The sequence below is a fragment of the Vicugna pacos genome, unplaced genomic scaffold (genome assembly GCF_048564905.1).
Source record: "Vicugna pacos unplaced genomic scaffold, VicPac4 scaffold_145, whole genome shotgun sequence".
Taxonomy (NCBI): Eukaryota; Metazoa; Chordata; class Mammalia; order Artiodactyla; family Camelidae; genus Vicugna; species Vicugna pacos.
In genome coordinates, this window is record NW_027328825.1 from 23472 (window position 1) to 41910 (window position 18439).

At 41.3% G+C, this 18439-nt stretch overlaps 1 protein-coding gene across 2 annotated transcripts in view; it reads right to left on the minus strand.

Annotated features, from left to right (window-relative positions):
- LOC140695119 (uncharacterized) overlaps nt 1–18439 on the minus strand; it is a 92425-nt gene that overhangs the window by 19838 nt on the left and 54148 nt on the right. The window contains exons 3-4 of one of the 2 annotated variants that reach the window (XR_012070814.1): nt 12943–13069; nt 3760–3789 (exon numbers count right to left, since the gene is read on the minus strand). The exons of the other annotated variant lie outside the window; for it this stretch is intronic. The gene's annotated coding sequence lies outside the window, so the exon portion shown is untranslated. Of the gene's footprint in view, nt 1–3759; nt 3790–12942; nt 13070–18439 lie in introns of those variants that run through there. 2 annotated transcript variants of the gene reach the window in all.

Here is an 18439-nt window from a genome sequence, read left to right on the forward strand (position 1 = left end):
GCCTCATGCCTTCAGCACATTTTTAACAGAACCAAGCCCTGCTTTCACCACTGCAATCCCTCTCACTATAAAAACACGTGACATCAACAAGCACCGCCATCATAACACCTGAAAGTGTTCAAGGTACTTACCTGAGGCAGAAACATGGAGGGGGGAGACAGAACCTCGCTTAGCAGTGACGCTCCCTTTTCCCGACTCCACCAGGAGAAGCTGGGCGTTAGAGCCGGAGGCTTTCAGCCCAGGTAGCAGCGCCCACGCCACAGAGCTGGTCCTCAGGGAGCGGGAAAGGGAGAGCAGGGCAGCCCCGGGGTCGCGGGGCAGGGAAAGCGGGGAGGGGGACGCGGGCTGCAGCCTCGCTCGGAGGACAGCCCCAGCCACAGTCCCAGGCGCCCGCCCCCGTCCGGGTCCGCAGACCCCGCCCGCCCGGGACACAGCCCGCCCAGGGGCGGGGACGGGCCGCCGGACGAGAAGAGGAAGCCCGGGAGGAGAGGACTAGCGGGAGGGAGAGGGGAAGGGGACGCCAGCCGCGGACTGAGGGGATCCCGGCTGGGTGAGAGATGGCAGGTGCACACCAGGCCCTGGACACTGTGGCCGGGACGCCGGGGCAGGTGGCGCTGGCAGAGGGGTCTGGCCTGAGCAATTCATCTGAACACGGGCTGACTAGCGCCCTTGGGGTCTGTGACAGGCGGACCGCCCTCCCGCAGCCGCCTGACCCCTTTCCCAGGAGCCCCCCACCTTGCACTTCCACAGTCAGAGGCCCCGACCCCAGGCAGGAACCAAAGGCCTACCGGGCGACGTAGTTGAGAAGCCTTTGGGCCCGATCCCCGGCTCGGATATGGAGCTCCCAACCAGCGGACCACTTGGCACTGACTGCGCATGCGCAGGAGGGCCAGCGATCCTCTCTGGGTTCTGTGAGAGAAGGTGGGACAGCGAGGGAGGGAGAAGATGGGAGCGGGTGGAGAGGACGGGAAAATTGGAGGGATACAGATGGACAGGATGAGCAGAGAGAAGGAAGGGATCTGGAGAAGGGAGGGTCTTAGAGGAGTTGGAGAAAAAAAGCTTTACCTCTGGGGCACCCCTAGGCGGCAGACCTGCCTCTGTACCCTTCTGTTACCCTTCAAGCCCCGCAGCTCAATTTTACCACCGTGATCCAACCCTCCGTCCGATGCTTCTGCAGAAACCCTAGGGAGATCACACCCGTTGCCCCCACGCGGAGCTGGGTTTTCTGTTGCTCTGAGAACCAAGCACCCGCAGGTGTTGTCGCTCAGAACTACCTTGGGAAGAGCACATATTCCCCTTTTACACGCTGGGAAACAGGCAGGCAGGATCTCTGCCTTAGCTCCACTGTCCCAGGTGTTGGGCTGGCGGGGAGCGGGATGGTACAAGATCAGAGCCCCAGACAGAGCAGACTGCCTGAGTGTTGGTGCATAGTCCCCATCCCTCCTGGGTAAACCATACCCCACCCTAGTGGAAACATCAAGGGCTCACAGTAGTTCCCTGGGTGTGGGAGAGCTGTCCTCATGTGAAGGAAAAGTCCAGCTGGGCTAACAAGCTAAGTCACAAATCTAAGTGTGATAAGTGTCAGTTTACTGATCTAAATTATGCTGGGCTATCTCGTAAATCTGAAGTTTAGTGTCAGTTTATTGGCCTAACAACCTAACTCGTAATTCCAAGCTCAACAAGTGTCAGTAATGTGATCTGTTACAAATTGATAAGCTCCAGTGTACTTATTCCTTGCTTTTTGTTCTTTGAGCCTTATTGGCTAATGCCCCCTTACTTGTAACTAAGCCTTTAAAACCTCATGTGCACGTCTTGGAGGTACTCAAAACTTCGGAGCCGAAGCCCCTCTGAGCCCACCGGCATAATAATTCTGAGTACTCCAACACTCCGATTGGTGCTTTTGTCTTGGCTGGCCTGTTTCCATAACACTCAGCTCCAGTGCCCAGCTTTCTAGGTAGATAGGAGTGTTACCAAGTCGAAATTAATTCTCCTCAGTGCAGGACAGGCCAATAAGTTGGGAGACCAGATGTTGGGGCATGGAATAGCAAGTTTCTGTAGACCTAGATGGCAAACTAAAGTCCTGGAAAACCATCTCCCCAAGTCACAATTCAGGCTCCTTTCCTATGTGCTTGGTTAGTGCAAACTTCTTAGTGTAGGAATTCCTTCTTGTTAGAATCCTTTCTTCTTGCAGCTATCTGCGTGGGTCAGATCCCTGTAAACCTCCAACAAAAGAAACGTTATTTTCTATTCTGCAATTTGCTATCTTTTAATGAATGAAAAAGTGTTAAATATCCGTAAAGGTCAGAGCCTTCAGAATAGGGTCTCCTGTTTATTTCAGGCTCTAGGCAACATTGTTTTACAAGCAAGATGAAGCCTAGGTGACAGAGCATAGGGTTAAATTCAAAGGAACAAATCTAATATGGAGTCAGATTTGTTCTGTTATATTACCCGGCCAGATGCCACTTGAGGATTTAAACCCCTTTAAGTTAAAAATAACTAAAATTTTAAAGGAATTTACATACATAGGTGGGAATGTGCAAAGCATATCTGGAAAAGCACCCAAAGGATAGTAAACAGAGGCATCTCCAGAGAGGGCTGAAAGAACAGAGGATGAGGGAAAACTTCTTTCACTTGTGTATTTTTGTTCTCTGAGTTTTTTTTAAACCATTTCCTTGTATTTCTTTTTCAGATAAAAGAAATGTGTAATGGAGCAAAGGAGTAATTAGCTTAGCAAATACAGCAGCCATGGAATCATTAGTCATCACTTTTGATTTAAGCCAGAAAGCATTTTTTGACTCTCTCCAATGTGCTCTGTCCTGTTTTAAGACTTCTATTAATATTATTATTATTATTATTATTATTATTATTATTATTATTATTACTATTACTACAAGTACTACTACTATGACTATTACTATTATTACTATTATTTTATGAAATAATAACACGGTTTACCTCACCCCTGCCCATGGCTGGTGGAAAACCAACTGAGTTTTTCTTGAGTTGTTTTCCAAGGAGTAGAGATGAGTTTATAAACAGAACACATCTTCAGGGCAAAACAGGCAGTGTGCATTACCAGCAGGCCAGACAGCAATGAAGGGTTTTCAATAGAGGCACCCAGAAGCTGAGAGAGAAAACCTCCAGGACACTACAAAAAGCTGCCCAAACTGCCATCTCCATGGTACTACTGAAATAGGAAAGAACAAATCTGACTCCATATTTGATCTGTTTCTTTGACTTTAACAAAGCCAAGTTAATATGCTCCGGTCTTTTCATGGGTTATGATGTCACAGAGGAAACGGACAGGTCAACAAGGAACCACTCTGCCGTGATCACGGAGCCGGGGAAAGGGATGGGCTGCAAGATGTATGAAGCAGCCACAACTGTGCCCGTGCTTCTAGGCAGGTATCCAAAATCGCCTCGACAAGGTGTCAAACATTTGTGCCCATGTCCTCATCAACAGACATGTATTAAAGACAAATGGAAACATATAAAAGGCCAATACCCTTGCTGGGTACACCGTCCAAAGAACAAAGTCTCAGTTTGACAACTGGCCATCTCGGTTCCATGGGATTCATTCTTGGAGAACCTTAAAAACCACTCTTCTGTCCTCAAGAATTGCTGCATATTTGTCCTATCTTTGGCTCAGGGATGCAGCACGTTCAAGTGAACTTTAATGTCTGCACAGATTTGACTGTCTTTTTCCAGGTTCACTTGTCCATTCAAAAGAGGCCTGAGCTAAGTCCATCCTCCGTAAGATCTATTCCCTCCAGTGACAGCTCATTGAGCCTGCAATTAAAAGCCAAGTGAACAAGACTGTCCTCAGCTAAAAAGTTCACCGATCTTTCACTGTTTTCTTAATCTCCTCTCCTGGCTAATTGCAACAGACTAACACCTCCCTCCACCAAGATACCCAACTATGTCATTTTTCTCCCCAAAGAGAAAATAAGGTCCATAAAATAGGAGACAACTCCATAGTCACCTCTGAATTCTTAGCATATAGTAATGTCAATAAATACAACTCAGATTATTGTTAGTTTCCTTTAAAACCTTTCTGGTTATTTGAATGAGACCTTGGAAGAGAGGTGTTTGCTGTCCAGTATCTTGATCCACAAGACTCTGGAGGCCTTTTTCGGAATAGCTGTTCACTGATTCATTCAAAATACAACTTATCAATCAAGGAGTAGCTGTGCTTTTCTGCCAGGAGTTTGTGGTCACTCTCATGCCAGAACAGCTTTAAACTATATCCTTACTTTGGATTTGTTATTTTTCCCCTCTTCCAACAAAATTGACTTTTCTTACTTTCTTGTTTTGAGGAATTTTTTTTTCCTATTTCACCCTTTAGTAAAGCAAGATTCTCAGGATGGGCTTGGCCCATTATATGATCACCCATCCAACTCCTAGTGTGAGAGGTCTGGGGCTCACATCCCTCCCTCCTGTCAAGGCAACTGAAAATCAGTTCAGGAGCCAACCAGCACACCACGGCTTCTAACGCTCACGTATCTCTCAGAAACCCTGCTTTCTCGTTTGTCTTGGCTTCTGAGAATTTTCCCTCACTTTCTTGACAATGAGTTGTGCAGCTTGAAAGATGAGGAAGGAAGGTTTTATTTCTCAATCAGCATTTTAAGGAACTTGTGTAATGAAGGTTTTCAGGAGTTTCTAGTACCCTCCATTGCCGAGACAGAAAACACACTAGACATTTTCTAAATTTAGTTCTCATGTGCATTTTTTCTGTGCTTTTTTTTTCTTAACTGCTAACAGACATTTTTTAATTAAAAAAAAATAAGGCCCCAAAAAGAATAGAACACTGAAGGGGCAAACAAAATTAAAGGGCAAAGACAGAAAAATGATAACTACTCTACAAAGTTAATGTAATACATACACTATGTATCAGATCAGCAATTCTCAGTAACAGCTAATTGAAACATGACCATGAGGTAAAATTTCTCTCCTGTCAGGACATGGCCAACAGAAAATACAATTAAACCAACAAACTAATTTCCTAAGTCTGGCGAGGTACAGAAGTCTACAAGCTAAATGTGTCTTATTCTAGAAAAGAGGGAGTCTCACCAGCTCTTTTCTGTGGAGCCTGAGCCCACGGGAGGACGGTGAAGTGAGCTCTGTAAGTACCCAATTAGCAAAGTGAGTGATGAATAAATAGACGTGAGCTTTGATGACAGAGATAATACTACTATTCGTTTGTCCTTTAAAGTATGACTTCACGTTCAGTGATCAATACTTCGGCGTCCTTAGGAGTTGAGATTTTAGGAAAATGCACAACCTGGGCCCAGATCTCCTCTTTAAGCTCGTGACACTGCAGTTAGTTGTCTCAAAGGCAGCTCCAACTCCACATGCAAAGAGCTGACTTCACGGTGTTCCTCCCATAGCCGTCCTTACCAGGGCCCCTGGTCGGAGGGTAAGGTCTCCCTGCGTCTCCCAACTCAGGCCCATCACTCACAGATGTGAATGGACCCCTCCTTCAGGGACCAGATATCCTCAGACACCGAGTCCCACTACCCTCAACTGACCTACCAGATACTCACTGGCACTCACTCAGCACTGACCCTCTGCTGGAGACCACGCTGCACACTGCACAGTGTATCTCACTGGATCTCCACAATAGTCCTGGGAATTGGGTACATCACTGCTTCAACTGATTAGATAAATTGTTTCACTTCCTTGCGTGCGTCATTCAAACTGACACGGCTACTAAGCCACAAGCCTGGGCCTGAAAACCACTTGAAAATTGGACACTGCTACACCTCGCAGCCACCCTACTCTGACTCATCACATCATCTCCTGCCAAGCCTTCTAAATGTTTCCAAACATTCTAGAAGACAAATATGAACTATGAGAGCACCCCACTCTCCTACTTAAAATCTGTCAATGATGGTTCACTCCCCTTAGGAGAAAGCCCAACCAGGCCTGAGCACAGCCTAAGGCCCCAGCATCCGCTTTCCCTGCACGGCCGCGCCGCCTCACCCACCACGCAGCTCTACACGTGCCGTGTCTAGGACAGGGATGCTGACTCCGCACAACCCAGGGCTTGTCTCACTCGAACAATGATCACCTTCTTCAGTGTTCATCTTCTTCATTGCTGACTCTCACAAAAATGTTTTCTCATGATGAATCAATATCTTTTTCCTTACAACTGCCCATCATTAATAATGAGCTCCCCCCAAAGAGAGAAGACCTAATTCTCAGTCTCCTTATCTGTAAAGTGAGAATAACAAGGAAATATGTGAGGTTTCAAGAGAAATAATATTCATGTGAGGCTGAGGGACAATTCCATCATACAGTAAGCATTCAATATGTGCTTACTTAATATTAATAAGAATATATTGCATTCTAGCAACCTTCAATCAATGTTTTATGACTTTGTCCAACAGACTACTGACAAACTGTTGGACGAACCACTTTGAGCAGATCAGCACAAGCATACTGGGAGAGGTAAGTGCTGACTCCAGTTACAGCTGCAGCCACCCAGCACTACGGGGCGGGGGCAGTTTGCTCAAACTCTTACATGTTGCTTGAGCATTTAGTTCTCATTATAGAATAAAGACAGTTGTTCTTTAGTCAAAGCTCCTGAAACATAAATCTTCAAAGATTGATGCAAATTAGGTTTCAAGTACAACACTCTCACTAGAATTTATTTGAAAATTATAGTCTTAGCTACTCCGCACATCAAAAGGGCATAATCTTAATGTATCTGACTAAATACACTGAAAGGGTTGTTTAAAAGTAATTAAGAAGAAGCCATTCAGAATAAGCTCTCAGTATCATCTGCACAAAGACCCACCCAAGGGTCTCATTTCTCACTTCCACATAGGTGTTTTCAAGTAGCTTACCTTGGGTCTTGGTTTCTTATAACACGGGGCGGGGAATAGTTGTGGATAGATTTATGTAGCAAATATATACCAAGGGTATTTGTTGTGAAGGAATTCTACAAATAAGAAGATTGATACATAGTCCCACCCATAAGAAATTCAGCCTTTCCATTTACAACAGCATTAAAAATAAAGTGAGAGATACATTTAACAAAAATTTACAAGATTTGTACATTGAACTTTTTGAAGTATCACCAGAATAAATTTTAAAAGATCTACATATATGGAAGACATCCCATTTTCATGGAATGATTGACAATATTATTAAAAATGTTAAGAATCCTCAAAGTGAACTATATATTCAGTGGAATCCCTATCAAAATTCCAGCTGACTTCTATGCAAAATTGAAAAACTGATCCCAAAATTCACATGGACGTGCAAGGGGCCCAGGACAGCAAAAACAACCTTGAAAAAGAAGAGTAAAGTTGGAGGACTCACTTTAAAGTGTACTAAAATGCTATAGTACTAAGTCAGTATGATACTGGCATAAGTTTGGATAAATAAGTCTAAGAGACACAATAAAAACCCACGGGGAAAAACTTACATTTACAGACACTTTTCCACTAGGGGGCCAAAAACACTCCATTGAAAGAATAGTCTATTCAACTAATGGTTCAGGGACAGCTGGGTATCTGCAGGCAAAAGAATCAATCTGGAATCTGAACACCCATATTTTATATAACAAATAAAATTAATTGAAAATAGATCACAGACAGAAATGTAAAAATTAAACCTATAAACTTTCTAAAAGAAGACACAGTATAAATCTTTGTGGGCCTAGGATAGGCTTTGGTTTCCTAGATACAAAACCAAGAGCACAAGTGATAGAAGGAAAAAGCAGATAAACTGGACTTCATCAAAACTAAAACCTTTTTCTTACAAAGGACATCATCAAGAAAGTGAAATGACAGGGGAAAAGGGTATCTCAAGTCAGAGAGTGCGTGCTTTGCAAAAAAATAAAATAAATCTTTACATCAAACTACCTCCCTTGTAAAGAAATTGTTTTAATGTTTAAAAAAATATAGTTAAAGGACAATGTGCAGAATAGAAGAAAAATTTTGCAAAGCATGTATCTAATAAGAGAGTAGTATCCAGGATATATAACGAATGCTTACAACTGAACAATACAAAAAAATACACCCAATTTTTAAATTTACCACGAATTTAAATAGATATACAAATGGCCAATAATCATATGAAAAGATGCTCAGCATCACTAGGGAAGTCAAAAACAAAATGAGATCTCATTTTACACCCACTAGGATGGTTATAACCAAAACATGGACAATAACAAATGTCGTTCAGGAGGCAGAGAAACCTCATATGCGGCCAGGGGAAAGGAACAATGTTGCAGCTTCTTTGGAGAAGTCTGGTATTTCCTCAAAAGCTTAGAGTTATATGTCTCAGCAATTCCACTCCTACATATAGAGTCATCTCTCAATATCCTTGGGGGGTTGGTTTCAGGAACCCCACACCCTGGATACCATAATCCAAGGATGTTCGAGTCCCTTTACAATCAACCATCTGGATTCATGTAGTGGAAACTACAGATATGGCGGGGCAAATGTACAGCCAACAGAATGAAAACATATTCTCATAAAAAATTTCACATCAATATTCATAGCAGTATCATTCAGGGTAGCCAAAAGTTACTAACAATATCCATCCATCAATGAACGGATAAACACATTTACCAAGAATAGGCCCACAAACTTTTGGTCATTGAAACTTTGACAAAGGAGGTGAGAACATACAATGGAGTAAAGACAGCCTCTTCAGCAAATGGTGTAGGGAAAACTTAACAGCTGCATGTAAATCATTGAAGTTAGACTACTCCCTCACAGAATATACAAAAATGAATACAAAATGTGTTAAAGACTTAAACATGTAGACAAGACACTATAAACCTCTTAGAAGCAACCATAGGCAAAACATCTGACATACATCTCAGCAATGTTTTCCTAGAGCAGTCTACTCAAGCAATAGAAAAACAACCAAAAATATACAAGAGGGATCTAATTAAACTTACAAGCTTTTGCACAGCTATGGAAACAGTAAGCAAAACAAAAAGACAACCAACCTATGGAATGGGAGAAAATATTTACAATAAATGAAACTGCTAGGGGCTTAATTCCCAGAATATGTAAACAGCTTTTACACTTAATAAGAAAGAAAAACAAACAATTCAATTCAAAAATTGGCAGAAGTCCTAAAGAAACATTTCTCCAATGAAGACGTACAAATGGCCAGTAGCCACATAAAAAAATATTCAATATCATTATCAGAGAAATGCAAATCAAAACTGCAATCAAGTATCACCTCTCACCAGTCAGAATAGCCATCATTCAGAAGTTCACTGACAATAAATACTGGAAAGTCTGCGGAGAATTGGGAACACACCTGCACTGTGGTGGGGATACAGTTTGGTGGAGCCATTGTGGAAAAGTGTATAGATGTTCCTCTAAAGACATAAAATTGACCTCCCAGATGACCCAGCAATCCCACTCCTGGGCATATATCCAGAAGGAACCCTAATTGAAAAAGACACCTACACCCCAATGTACACAGCAGCACTATTTACAATATCAAGACATGGAAGCAACCGAAATGTCCACTGAGAGATGACTGGATAAAGAGGTTGTAGCATATTTGTCCAATAGACTACTATTCAGCCATAAAATAATAATAAAATAATGACATTGGCAGCAACATCAATGGACCTGGAGAATGTCATTCTAAGTGAAGTAAGCCAGAAAGAGAAAGGAAAATACCATATGAGATTGCTCACATGTGGACTCTAAAAAAAAAAAAATAGAAAGAAACAAAAAAAATAAACTTATCTACAGAACAGAAACAGACACAGAGACATAGAAACCAAACTATGGTTACCAGTGGGGAGAGGGTGTGGGAAGGAATAAACTGGGAGTTCAAGATTTGCAGATACTGAGTATGTAAAGAATAAACAGCAAGTTTATACTGTATAGCACAGGAGAATATATTTAATATCTTATAGTAACTTATGTTTAAAAAGAGGATGAAAATGAATACAGGTAGGTTCCTATTTAGCTGAAGTGTTGTGCAGTACACAAGAAACTAACACAAAATTATAAACTAACAAGACTTCAATGAAAATATTTTTAAATAGACCAAAAACGAAAACAAAGGAAAAGGATATTATCAAGCAAAAAGAATAAAGTACTGATTCAGGCTACAATTATGGATGAACCTTGAAACTTTATGCTAAAATAAGCCAGACACAGAAAGCCAAATAGTGCCCTTTAAAGTGAACTGTATCTAAGCGTTTATTGTACTACTCCTGTAAATTTTCCAGAGGTTTGAAATCTATCAATATCAAAATAAAATGTATTATGCATTAAAAACTTAAAACGCTTCCTCACAGGAGGGCTTTAATTATTAAATGCAGAAACGCATATAAAGCTCTTGGAAAAACAATTTGCACGTCCACACACAGTCACTGCTGTCACTGCCACTCAGAGGGTGGTGACAGCGCTGATGAGAGCTGCCTCCACTCGCTCCCCTGCAGAAAGGAGTGAAGGCCTGAGCTCTGACAGGCAGGGTGAGCGTGAACCTGAGTCATACACAGCCACGTTCCAGACTCTGCGTTACCCAACTTTCTTATACAAACTGCAACATGTAATGTAAACACGCTAGAGGGATGTATCTTACAACACAGGGAATACAGACAATGTTTTACAGTAACTATAAATGGAGCATCTATTGTACACCTGAAACTAATATCATATTTTAAATCAGCTATATTTTTATGAAAAATTAAAAAATATTTTTAAAATGCTATCACTTTAATATTCAATTCGGTTTTTAAGTTACTACTAAACAGCTCAGAATGTATAAAAGCATTTAATTGTGCTGTTTGCTTACATATTTATTTACATTCAGCCTCTTGCTAAAAGAGAATTTAAACAATTCTGTTAAACACAGCTTAACAACCATAACAACAAAAGGCAAAACGGAGAGTGAAGAGAAAATGGAGATTCAATACTTAAATGAAACCAGGGGGAAGTAAACTCATAAAAATGGATTCCATGAAGTCAGGGCAAGTGTTAAGGCTGACTAGAAATTCAGCTGTAGGATTCTTGGCAGCGAAACCAAAAAGAAAAGATGATGGGGCGGGTGGTAGAGCGTGTGCTTAGCGTGCACGGGGTCCTGGGTTGAAGCCCCAGGGCTTCCACTAACAGGTAAATACATCTAATTAACTGCCCCCCTAAAAGATCACCAAAGAAAAGAAAAAGAGAAATTTCTTTCCCAAAGAACCCTGATATTAAATTTGGATTAAATATTAAAAAAAAGAAAAAAAGAAAAATTCAAAAGATAAGTGACACTGAAGGAAAACCACAGCTGGCCTAACAAGCTAAGTCACAAATCAAAGTGTGATAAGTGTCGGTTTCCTGATCTAAGTTTTGCTGGGCTACCTGGTAAATCTGAAGTTTAGTGTCAGTTTACTGGGCTAATAAGCTAACCCGAAAATCCAAGGTCAACAGTTGTCAGTAACGTGATCTGTTCCAAATTGATAAGCTTCAGTGTACTGATTCCTTGCTTTTTGTTGTTTGAGCCTTATTGGGTATTAGCCCCATACTTGTAATTAACCCTATAAAACCTCATGTGCACGTCTTGGAGGTGCTCAGAGCTTTGGAAAAGAAACCCCTCTGAGCCCGCCAGCGTAATAAATCTCAGTACTCCAACCCTCTGTGTGATTCTTATTTCTTGGCTGGCCTTTTGTTTCCATAACAACACAAGCGATAATGCCCGTGAGATAAATCTGGGGAGGCTGCTGGTAAGTCGCCATGTCTCACGTGGGAAAATCTGAAACATCCTTCTCACCACTCAGAGTCATCATAAGCCCACACCACACCTCCTGCCGTTAAATGCAGGAGCACGGTTAGGGCCCGGCCTTTGCTGTCTTTGTGTCATCACAGTGATACAGGATGGAAGGGGGAAGAGCACAGCCATTCAAGGAAGGCCGCAGCAATTGACATCAAAATGGTGAAGGATTCAACCCCCAATAGGCCTTGAGGCTCAGGATGAAGAGATTTAACTTCTAGCAGATCTTGAGATTCAATAAACATCCATTGTAATAGTAACCTGGTGAATAACATGCCCCAGGCACCATGGCAGTCCCAATGATAGCCACAAAAGGTCAAAGGGTGGGAAATGGCCAACTCCCTGGGAATCCTAGCCCCTTGCCCTAAGGCTGGTCCTTCTACTTATTAGCATATGAAACCACCAAGCCCAAGAAAACAAGCAACACAGCGCCACCTCGCGGTCACCACTCTCTGTCCCTCTTTGGAGAAGACAGACCTTCTGTCTGTGGGGTGTGTACCTACTTCTAATCTGTGCATGAAACCCCCACACCTCGTGACGTTTCTCTTGCATTTCAATGTATCTGTCTGAATATATATACCTTTACTCAACACTGGCTTGCTCTTGAATTCTTTACTGCATGAAGTCAAAGAACAAAATCTGGTGGGGCACATCCCAGGGGCTCAACGAAAGCCTGGGACACAGCCCTTCTCATGCCCAACGTTTTTTATTCTTGTATCAACAGGACTGGGCTGTGAAGTGACGTCTGAGGCCCCAGCTAAGGGACAGAACCAGCTTCCAGGGTTCCAATTTGCGGGCAGCCTCTCCCCCAGCTTGGGCCTTGGGGTCTGCCCGGTTCTCTGTGTTTCTCTGTTGTGCTGACTCCCCAGCCATACAGCGTACTCCTAGGCCTGTCCCCACAAAACCCTTCTCTCCAAAATACAAGCACGTCATGTCACAATCCTCTTGTTCAACCAGGAAATGTTCAGCCCACTTTTTTCCTCCCCAATAAATTACCCAACTGTCCTCCCTCCCATCACATCACTTCTTTCTTTGTGAGAACTCTGCACTCGCCACACCCCATCATGAACACAGGTGTCTTGCTGGCTGTGACCGAGATGTTTCTTTCTCACACAGCAAGCGTCCTTTCACTTTCCCCTTGTTACCTTAAGAAAGCCTTTCCTGAGTCACCCACCCCTCTGATTATGAACTCACAATGTGCTGAAGTTGCAGTCACTATGTGCATACATCCCAGTTTTGGCTAGGTTTCCATCACAAGATCTTCATTAAGGAGCTGCATCAAGAAGTTATACAGGGTATTCTTACATCAGAGTGGAGGAACCTGCAAAAAATTTAAACGGCTTTGAAGAGAGTGTTAACCAGGGACAGAGATGTCGCGGGTCCTAGTCAAAAGTGTCATGAGGAAAAATGTTCTCCCAAGGCTCAGAGTGGCTTCTGAACACAGAATCCTCAGGGAGGAGGTGACAGGCAGTGATTAGGGTGGGTGATACAGGTTACGCTCCCCCAGCTGGGGAAGAATAGGTTTTTTTCTTGTTTTCCAAACAATTTCTTACTATCTTTTTCTCTTATTGCCACATACCATTTCCTACGAATTAAGCATATCAATGTCAGTCACTTGGGCCACTTGGGAGAAGCTACACGATGCCATTCACAGGGATGGGGCATGACAGCCACACCAGTCTAGGTTGAAAGACCAGTGGGGGTATTTGCAAGGTAATCACGGGCATGCAACAAACTCCCCAGCTTCAATGACCTCATCTCAAAGCTGGGGTCAATAAAACTACCAAGCAAATTGCGTGAAGATTATGGCCAATGTTTACTAGGTAAGTGCCCGTGAAAGCTGCCGCTTAATGGGGAATGAGTACGATCAATGAGGCCCTGTCTACCTGCCCACATGCGCCCTGCCTTCCTGCCTTGCTGCAACAGCAGAACTTGTTTAGCTGAGATGAACACCCCCAGAGCAGCCCAGACGGGAAAGCTCCCAGCTCTGCACGGCGAGACGTGTTCCTTTCCTTCTCAGAGCTGATCACAGTTTGCTGTCGTCTGTTTTTATGTTTATCCCTTTTGTAACTCCCTCTCCTCCGGAGTTTTTGCTCAAGCAGCACAGGGCCAGGTGTGTCTTGGGTCCTGCCGGATATTCTGGGCAGGGAAACAGCCAACTCCATATCTGGCTCTGGTGCTGAACGGAGAGAGCAGAAGGCCCAGGGGCCCATGCTGAACTGAGGCCCCTGCACCCAAAATTATGGTCTGACCTTGGGCAAATTACACAGTCTTCTTTACCCTGAGATTCCTCATCTGTCCATGAAAATAACTGCCCATGTCACACAGAGTTACAAGTATTAAAGGAAATCAACAAATTCACAACCTAGCCAAGGGGCTACAAGTGCATCCTCAACAGACAAATGCTGCCTTTACGGCTCTGACGCACGCTAAGCGGGGCGGCCCCACACAGTGAACACTGCTAAGTGCCAGGGTGTTAAATGCTTCATGTGTGCTATAATACTCTTTAGATCTTACAACAATCCCAGGAAGAAATGAATATTATCATGCCATTTTCACAGATTCACCAACAGGTTGAGAGTATGCATTCTATTCCAAGGCCCTATGGTGAAGAAATGGCAATTTAAACCGGAATCTGGGCCCAGGCCTTGGCTCCATCTCTCTCCCATCCACCTGACCACTTGCCTATGAATTCCACCTGTCCAATATAAAAGTTTGCAGCCGGCCATCCCTTAAAAGCAATGTGTGCCACCGTTTGTCAATGTTGTTTAATTACCATAAACTGTTCTCAGAAACCACTACAGTAAAGAAAGTTGGACTTAAGGAATTCTGCATTGCGTTCTCCTGCAATGTGCAGGATCCCTTTCCTACACCTCCAAATCCAAGTGTATGCTTCCTCCGTGTTTATGTTTGCACACGGCTTATTAAAGCAGAAGGTATCTGCAGTAATTCCATCTCGGTTGCTTTCCAAGTTTGCAGATGATCCATATTCGGTCTGTGAACGAAAAACTACAATGTGAATGAGAATACTGCAACCATGTCAGTAAACAAAGAATACTGATACCAAGTCATTAAAGGCTTCCGCCACTCCCCGGCGAGGACAGGCCTGCAGCCCAGCCACTGCAGCAACTCACAATGGTGCCCTCTGAGCAGACTCAGAATAAGAAAGGACGGGCTACTGGCCCGAGATAGCTAGGTGCTTGTCTAAAAAATGAATTCAGTGAGTCCTAATATTTGCTTCCTCCCATTCATACAAAATCACTAAATTCTTGAACTTGAGATACCTGGCTTTCTTTAGATAACAAGTAATCTTTTATTGTTCCAACAACCTGGTCTTTGTTGTAAAGCTCCTATATATCCTAGCTCTTCCTCAACCTCTTGGGAGCAGTCCCTCAGAGAGTTCTGAGAGACGGTCATCCTGGCTCGAGTCCTCCCGCCAAATGAAACATAACTCTTAACTTTTAGGCTGCACGTTTATTTCAGTCAACAGTTTTGGACACCATGAAGCACCACAGCAGATTTCTCTCCACCTGAACTCTCCAAGTAACCAGAGCCTTGGTACCAGCAGTGGCCCTTTGTGCTCATCCGCCTCCTCGGGGGGTCCAGATGAATTTGGCTGAGTCTCTCCTGGTTCTCAGATCTCACATATTGGTTGATGATCCTAAGTTTTATCTGGCGGTGTATCCAGGTACGTGGCCCTCCAGTTGAAAGAAACTGAGGTGAATTACCCACCCAGTGGAGACATCCCGAGTGGGTCCAAGTTGAAAGACACTGGGTTCAGGACTGAGTGGTTAGGTAAGAGGCTGGTCTAATGTTTTCCTCAATTTGGTTACCTCCATTGAATTTTTCAGGATAAAAGTAAAACTCTTATGAGGAAACTTTCAACTCCAAATTTTGGACCATCCTCCTGGCTGGTAACAGCATTCTCGGGTGACAGGGAATCTTCCAGGAGTGGTAGACACAAAGACTTCATGCCACAGAGTTGTCCCTGTGGGAAATCTTACTAGCAAATTTATTCTGAGAACCCGACCTTACAATGGGGAATAGAACTTTCAAAAAAAAAAATAAAGAACAGAAAAGAAAAGAAAAAGAAATGACAGATTGCCAGTCTCCAAGTAAAACCCCAGCCAGATTTATGTACATACAAAACTTACAACATTAATCGGGAATAAGAAAAAAAAAAACTCACTCTGGAAATAACCAGGCCTGATAAAAACATTTTTTGGCATTCTGAACTTGTAAAAACAAAATCCCCTTTAGTGGGAACTTGGATTTCTCTTCCTGTGTCCTTGAAATATAAACGTTTTATCTTTCTCTGGATGTTTTAAGTGTGTGCATGTAAGTATATATATGTTTAGTTTAGTTTTTAAAGGAAACCTTGGACTCTGCCATACAAAAGTTCAAGTATTGTGTACATACGGTGGCCACGCAAATAAATTGGGATTCTAAGCAATTCTTTGATTGTACCAATTTTCAGATATTTTGCCATCTTAAACTTTGTTGCATCAGCCTGGACCACGAAGGCTTTAAGCTTTTGGAGAGTAAACCTTTGAATTTTATTTAGGCAACACCCCGACTCTCATGTGGAAGGGCCTCTTCATCTTATTGGTTTAAAATCACTATATATATATATATATATATATATATATTTATATATATATAAATTGATGGCCATATGATGGATTTTTTAATTTGGAAAAACTTTTTAATTGGTGAAAGTTTAAAGAGATCTCATTATAAACGGCTGTTTTATTGGTACCTATTAAAATAAAGTTTAAATGCAGAAAAATATATCTAATGGTTAACCTAAGAACTCAGATATAAAAATATAACTGGTTTGAAAAGCTACATTTTTGTTTTTCCTTTCTGATAAATGTTTCTAGAGATGCTAATAAAAACTTAGTATAATTAATGTTAATTAGGTTGAATAACTGGAAAAAGGATTGTAAAAATGTCAAAAAAACAGATAAGTGGCTTATCCCAAAAGGATAAATATTTTTATATGGTTATTTTGAATGAGATAAATAAAATGGACATTTTTGGATTTACATACAGGGTTTTGATACTACACTACGTAAAGTTAAAAAAAAAGGGCCAAAGAGTTCACCTACTCCCCCCCAACATTAAAGTTCAAACAAGTCCGTTTTATTTACCACAGTTTAACATATATTTATATGTAGACTGAAATACTTGATCAAGGATTGGGACAACAGACCAATTAATGAAATTAAAAATCGAGAAGGGCCTAAGCTCTTTGGCTGAAACTTGGGCATCCTAGAGACTTCTATAAAATTATATACAATGTACACCCACAAAAAAAAGGTTTCTGTCACTCCTTCTAGAAATAAGAATTATTGATTAAACTTAATAAATATAAAAATTAAAGGTATAAGATTTAATAAAATTGAGATAAAAGTTTGTGAAATTGGTATATTTAGATGGTCTTTATATAAACCTTTTGCTTATGTTGTGGGATAGATATGTTTCAGTGGAAAAACGCTTCCCCTTCTTGGTATTATAAGGCTGGGCACATGTCTATCCCTCTGAAAATATTAATTGAACAAATTAAAGGAAACCAATATAGTTACTTGAGACGTCCAATATAACGTAAATCTAAAAAGTAATTTGAGTAGCTAAAAAAAAAAAATAGGTTTACCCTGGGTTTAACTTATAACTCAAGGAAAAGAGACCTTAATAAATGTCTTATGCAAGCTTTGGAAGACAAAATAAAGAAAACCTTAGTTTTAAAACATGGAATTCTTTGTTTACAGCTCTTCTCACTGATACAAAAATGCCAATTAAGGAGATAAAATTGGGTCTGGGTGACAGAGCATTTATCTGGGGACCTGGAAGAGAGTGTCTTTGTCTTGCAGATCAGAAATATAAATACAACAAACAGTGACCTAGGACTGAGCCTAATTAGCTCAACGAAATAAAACTTGAGGCCATGAAATTTTTGGCATTTTAGAACTCAGAACTCTGACGGGTCCTTCAGACTTTGTGAGGAAATCTTAATTATCTGTTTCATAAATAGTAAGCCTTAGTGATTTGAGCAAGCAAATTCAGCTTACTCCAACTATTATTATAAATATAAGTAAGTTTTAAAGTGAAGCTATGAGATCTCTAGCTTTTGTCTGTTTATAAGCCTGCATACAGATTATAGAAGTGAGATATTTCTACTGCTAAAAAAAAAAATTTCGAAGTCAAAGAGCTCTGCTTAATTGATGTAAAAATATAAGAGCTTAAAAATTAAGTATTTTTAAAATAAAAACTTAACAAATTGACTTTCAGTGTCATGTGAATTGGAAAATATTCAATATTAAGGTAATATTTGATATTGTTTAGTTTAAGTATGTTCTAATAAATGTAGACATCTTTAAAATCATCCATCTTAACTATAATACCTTTACTGTACCTAGGTTTAATGAAAGTCAAATAAGATCCTGTTATATCTGTTGCAGATTTGTCAAAAAAAAATAACAGTAATGTGCTGTGGTAAAATTTTAAGTAAATTAAATGCAAATGAGATGAGAGCTTTGGGTAAATATTTAAAATATATTTTTAAAATGTATGCTTAAAATAATCTCTAAATGTTTGATATCTTTAAATTCTAGAGTTGTGCTAAATTAAGTTAAATGACAAGATTTTATTAAATATCTATGCCATTTTCAGATAAAATAAGATTGAAATA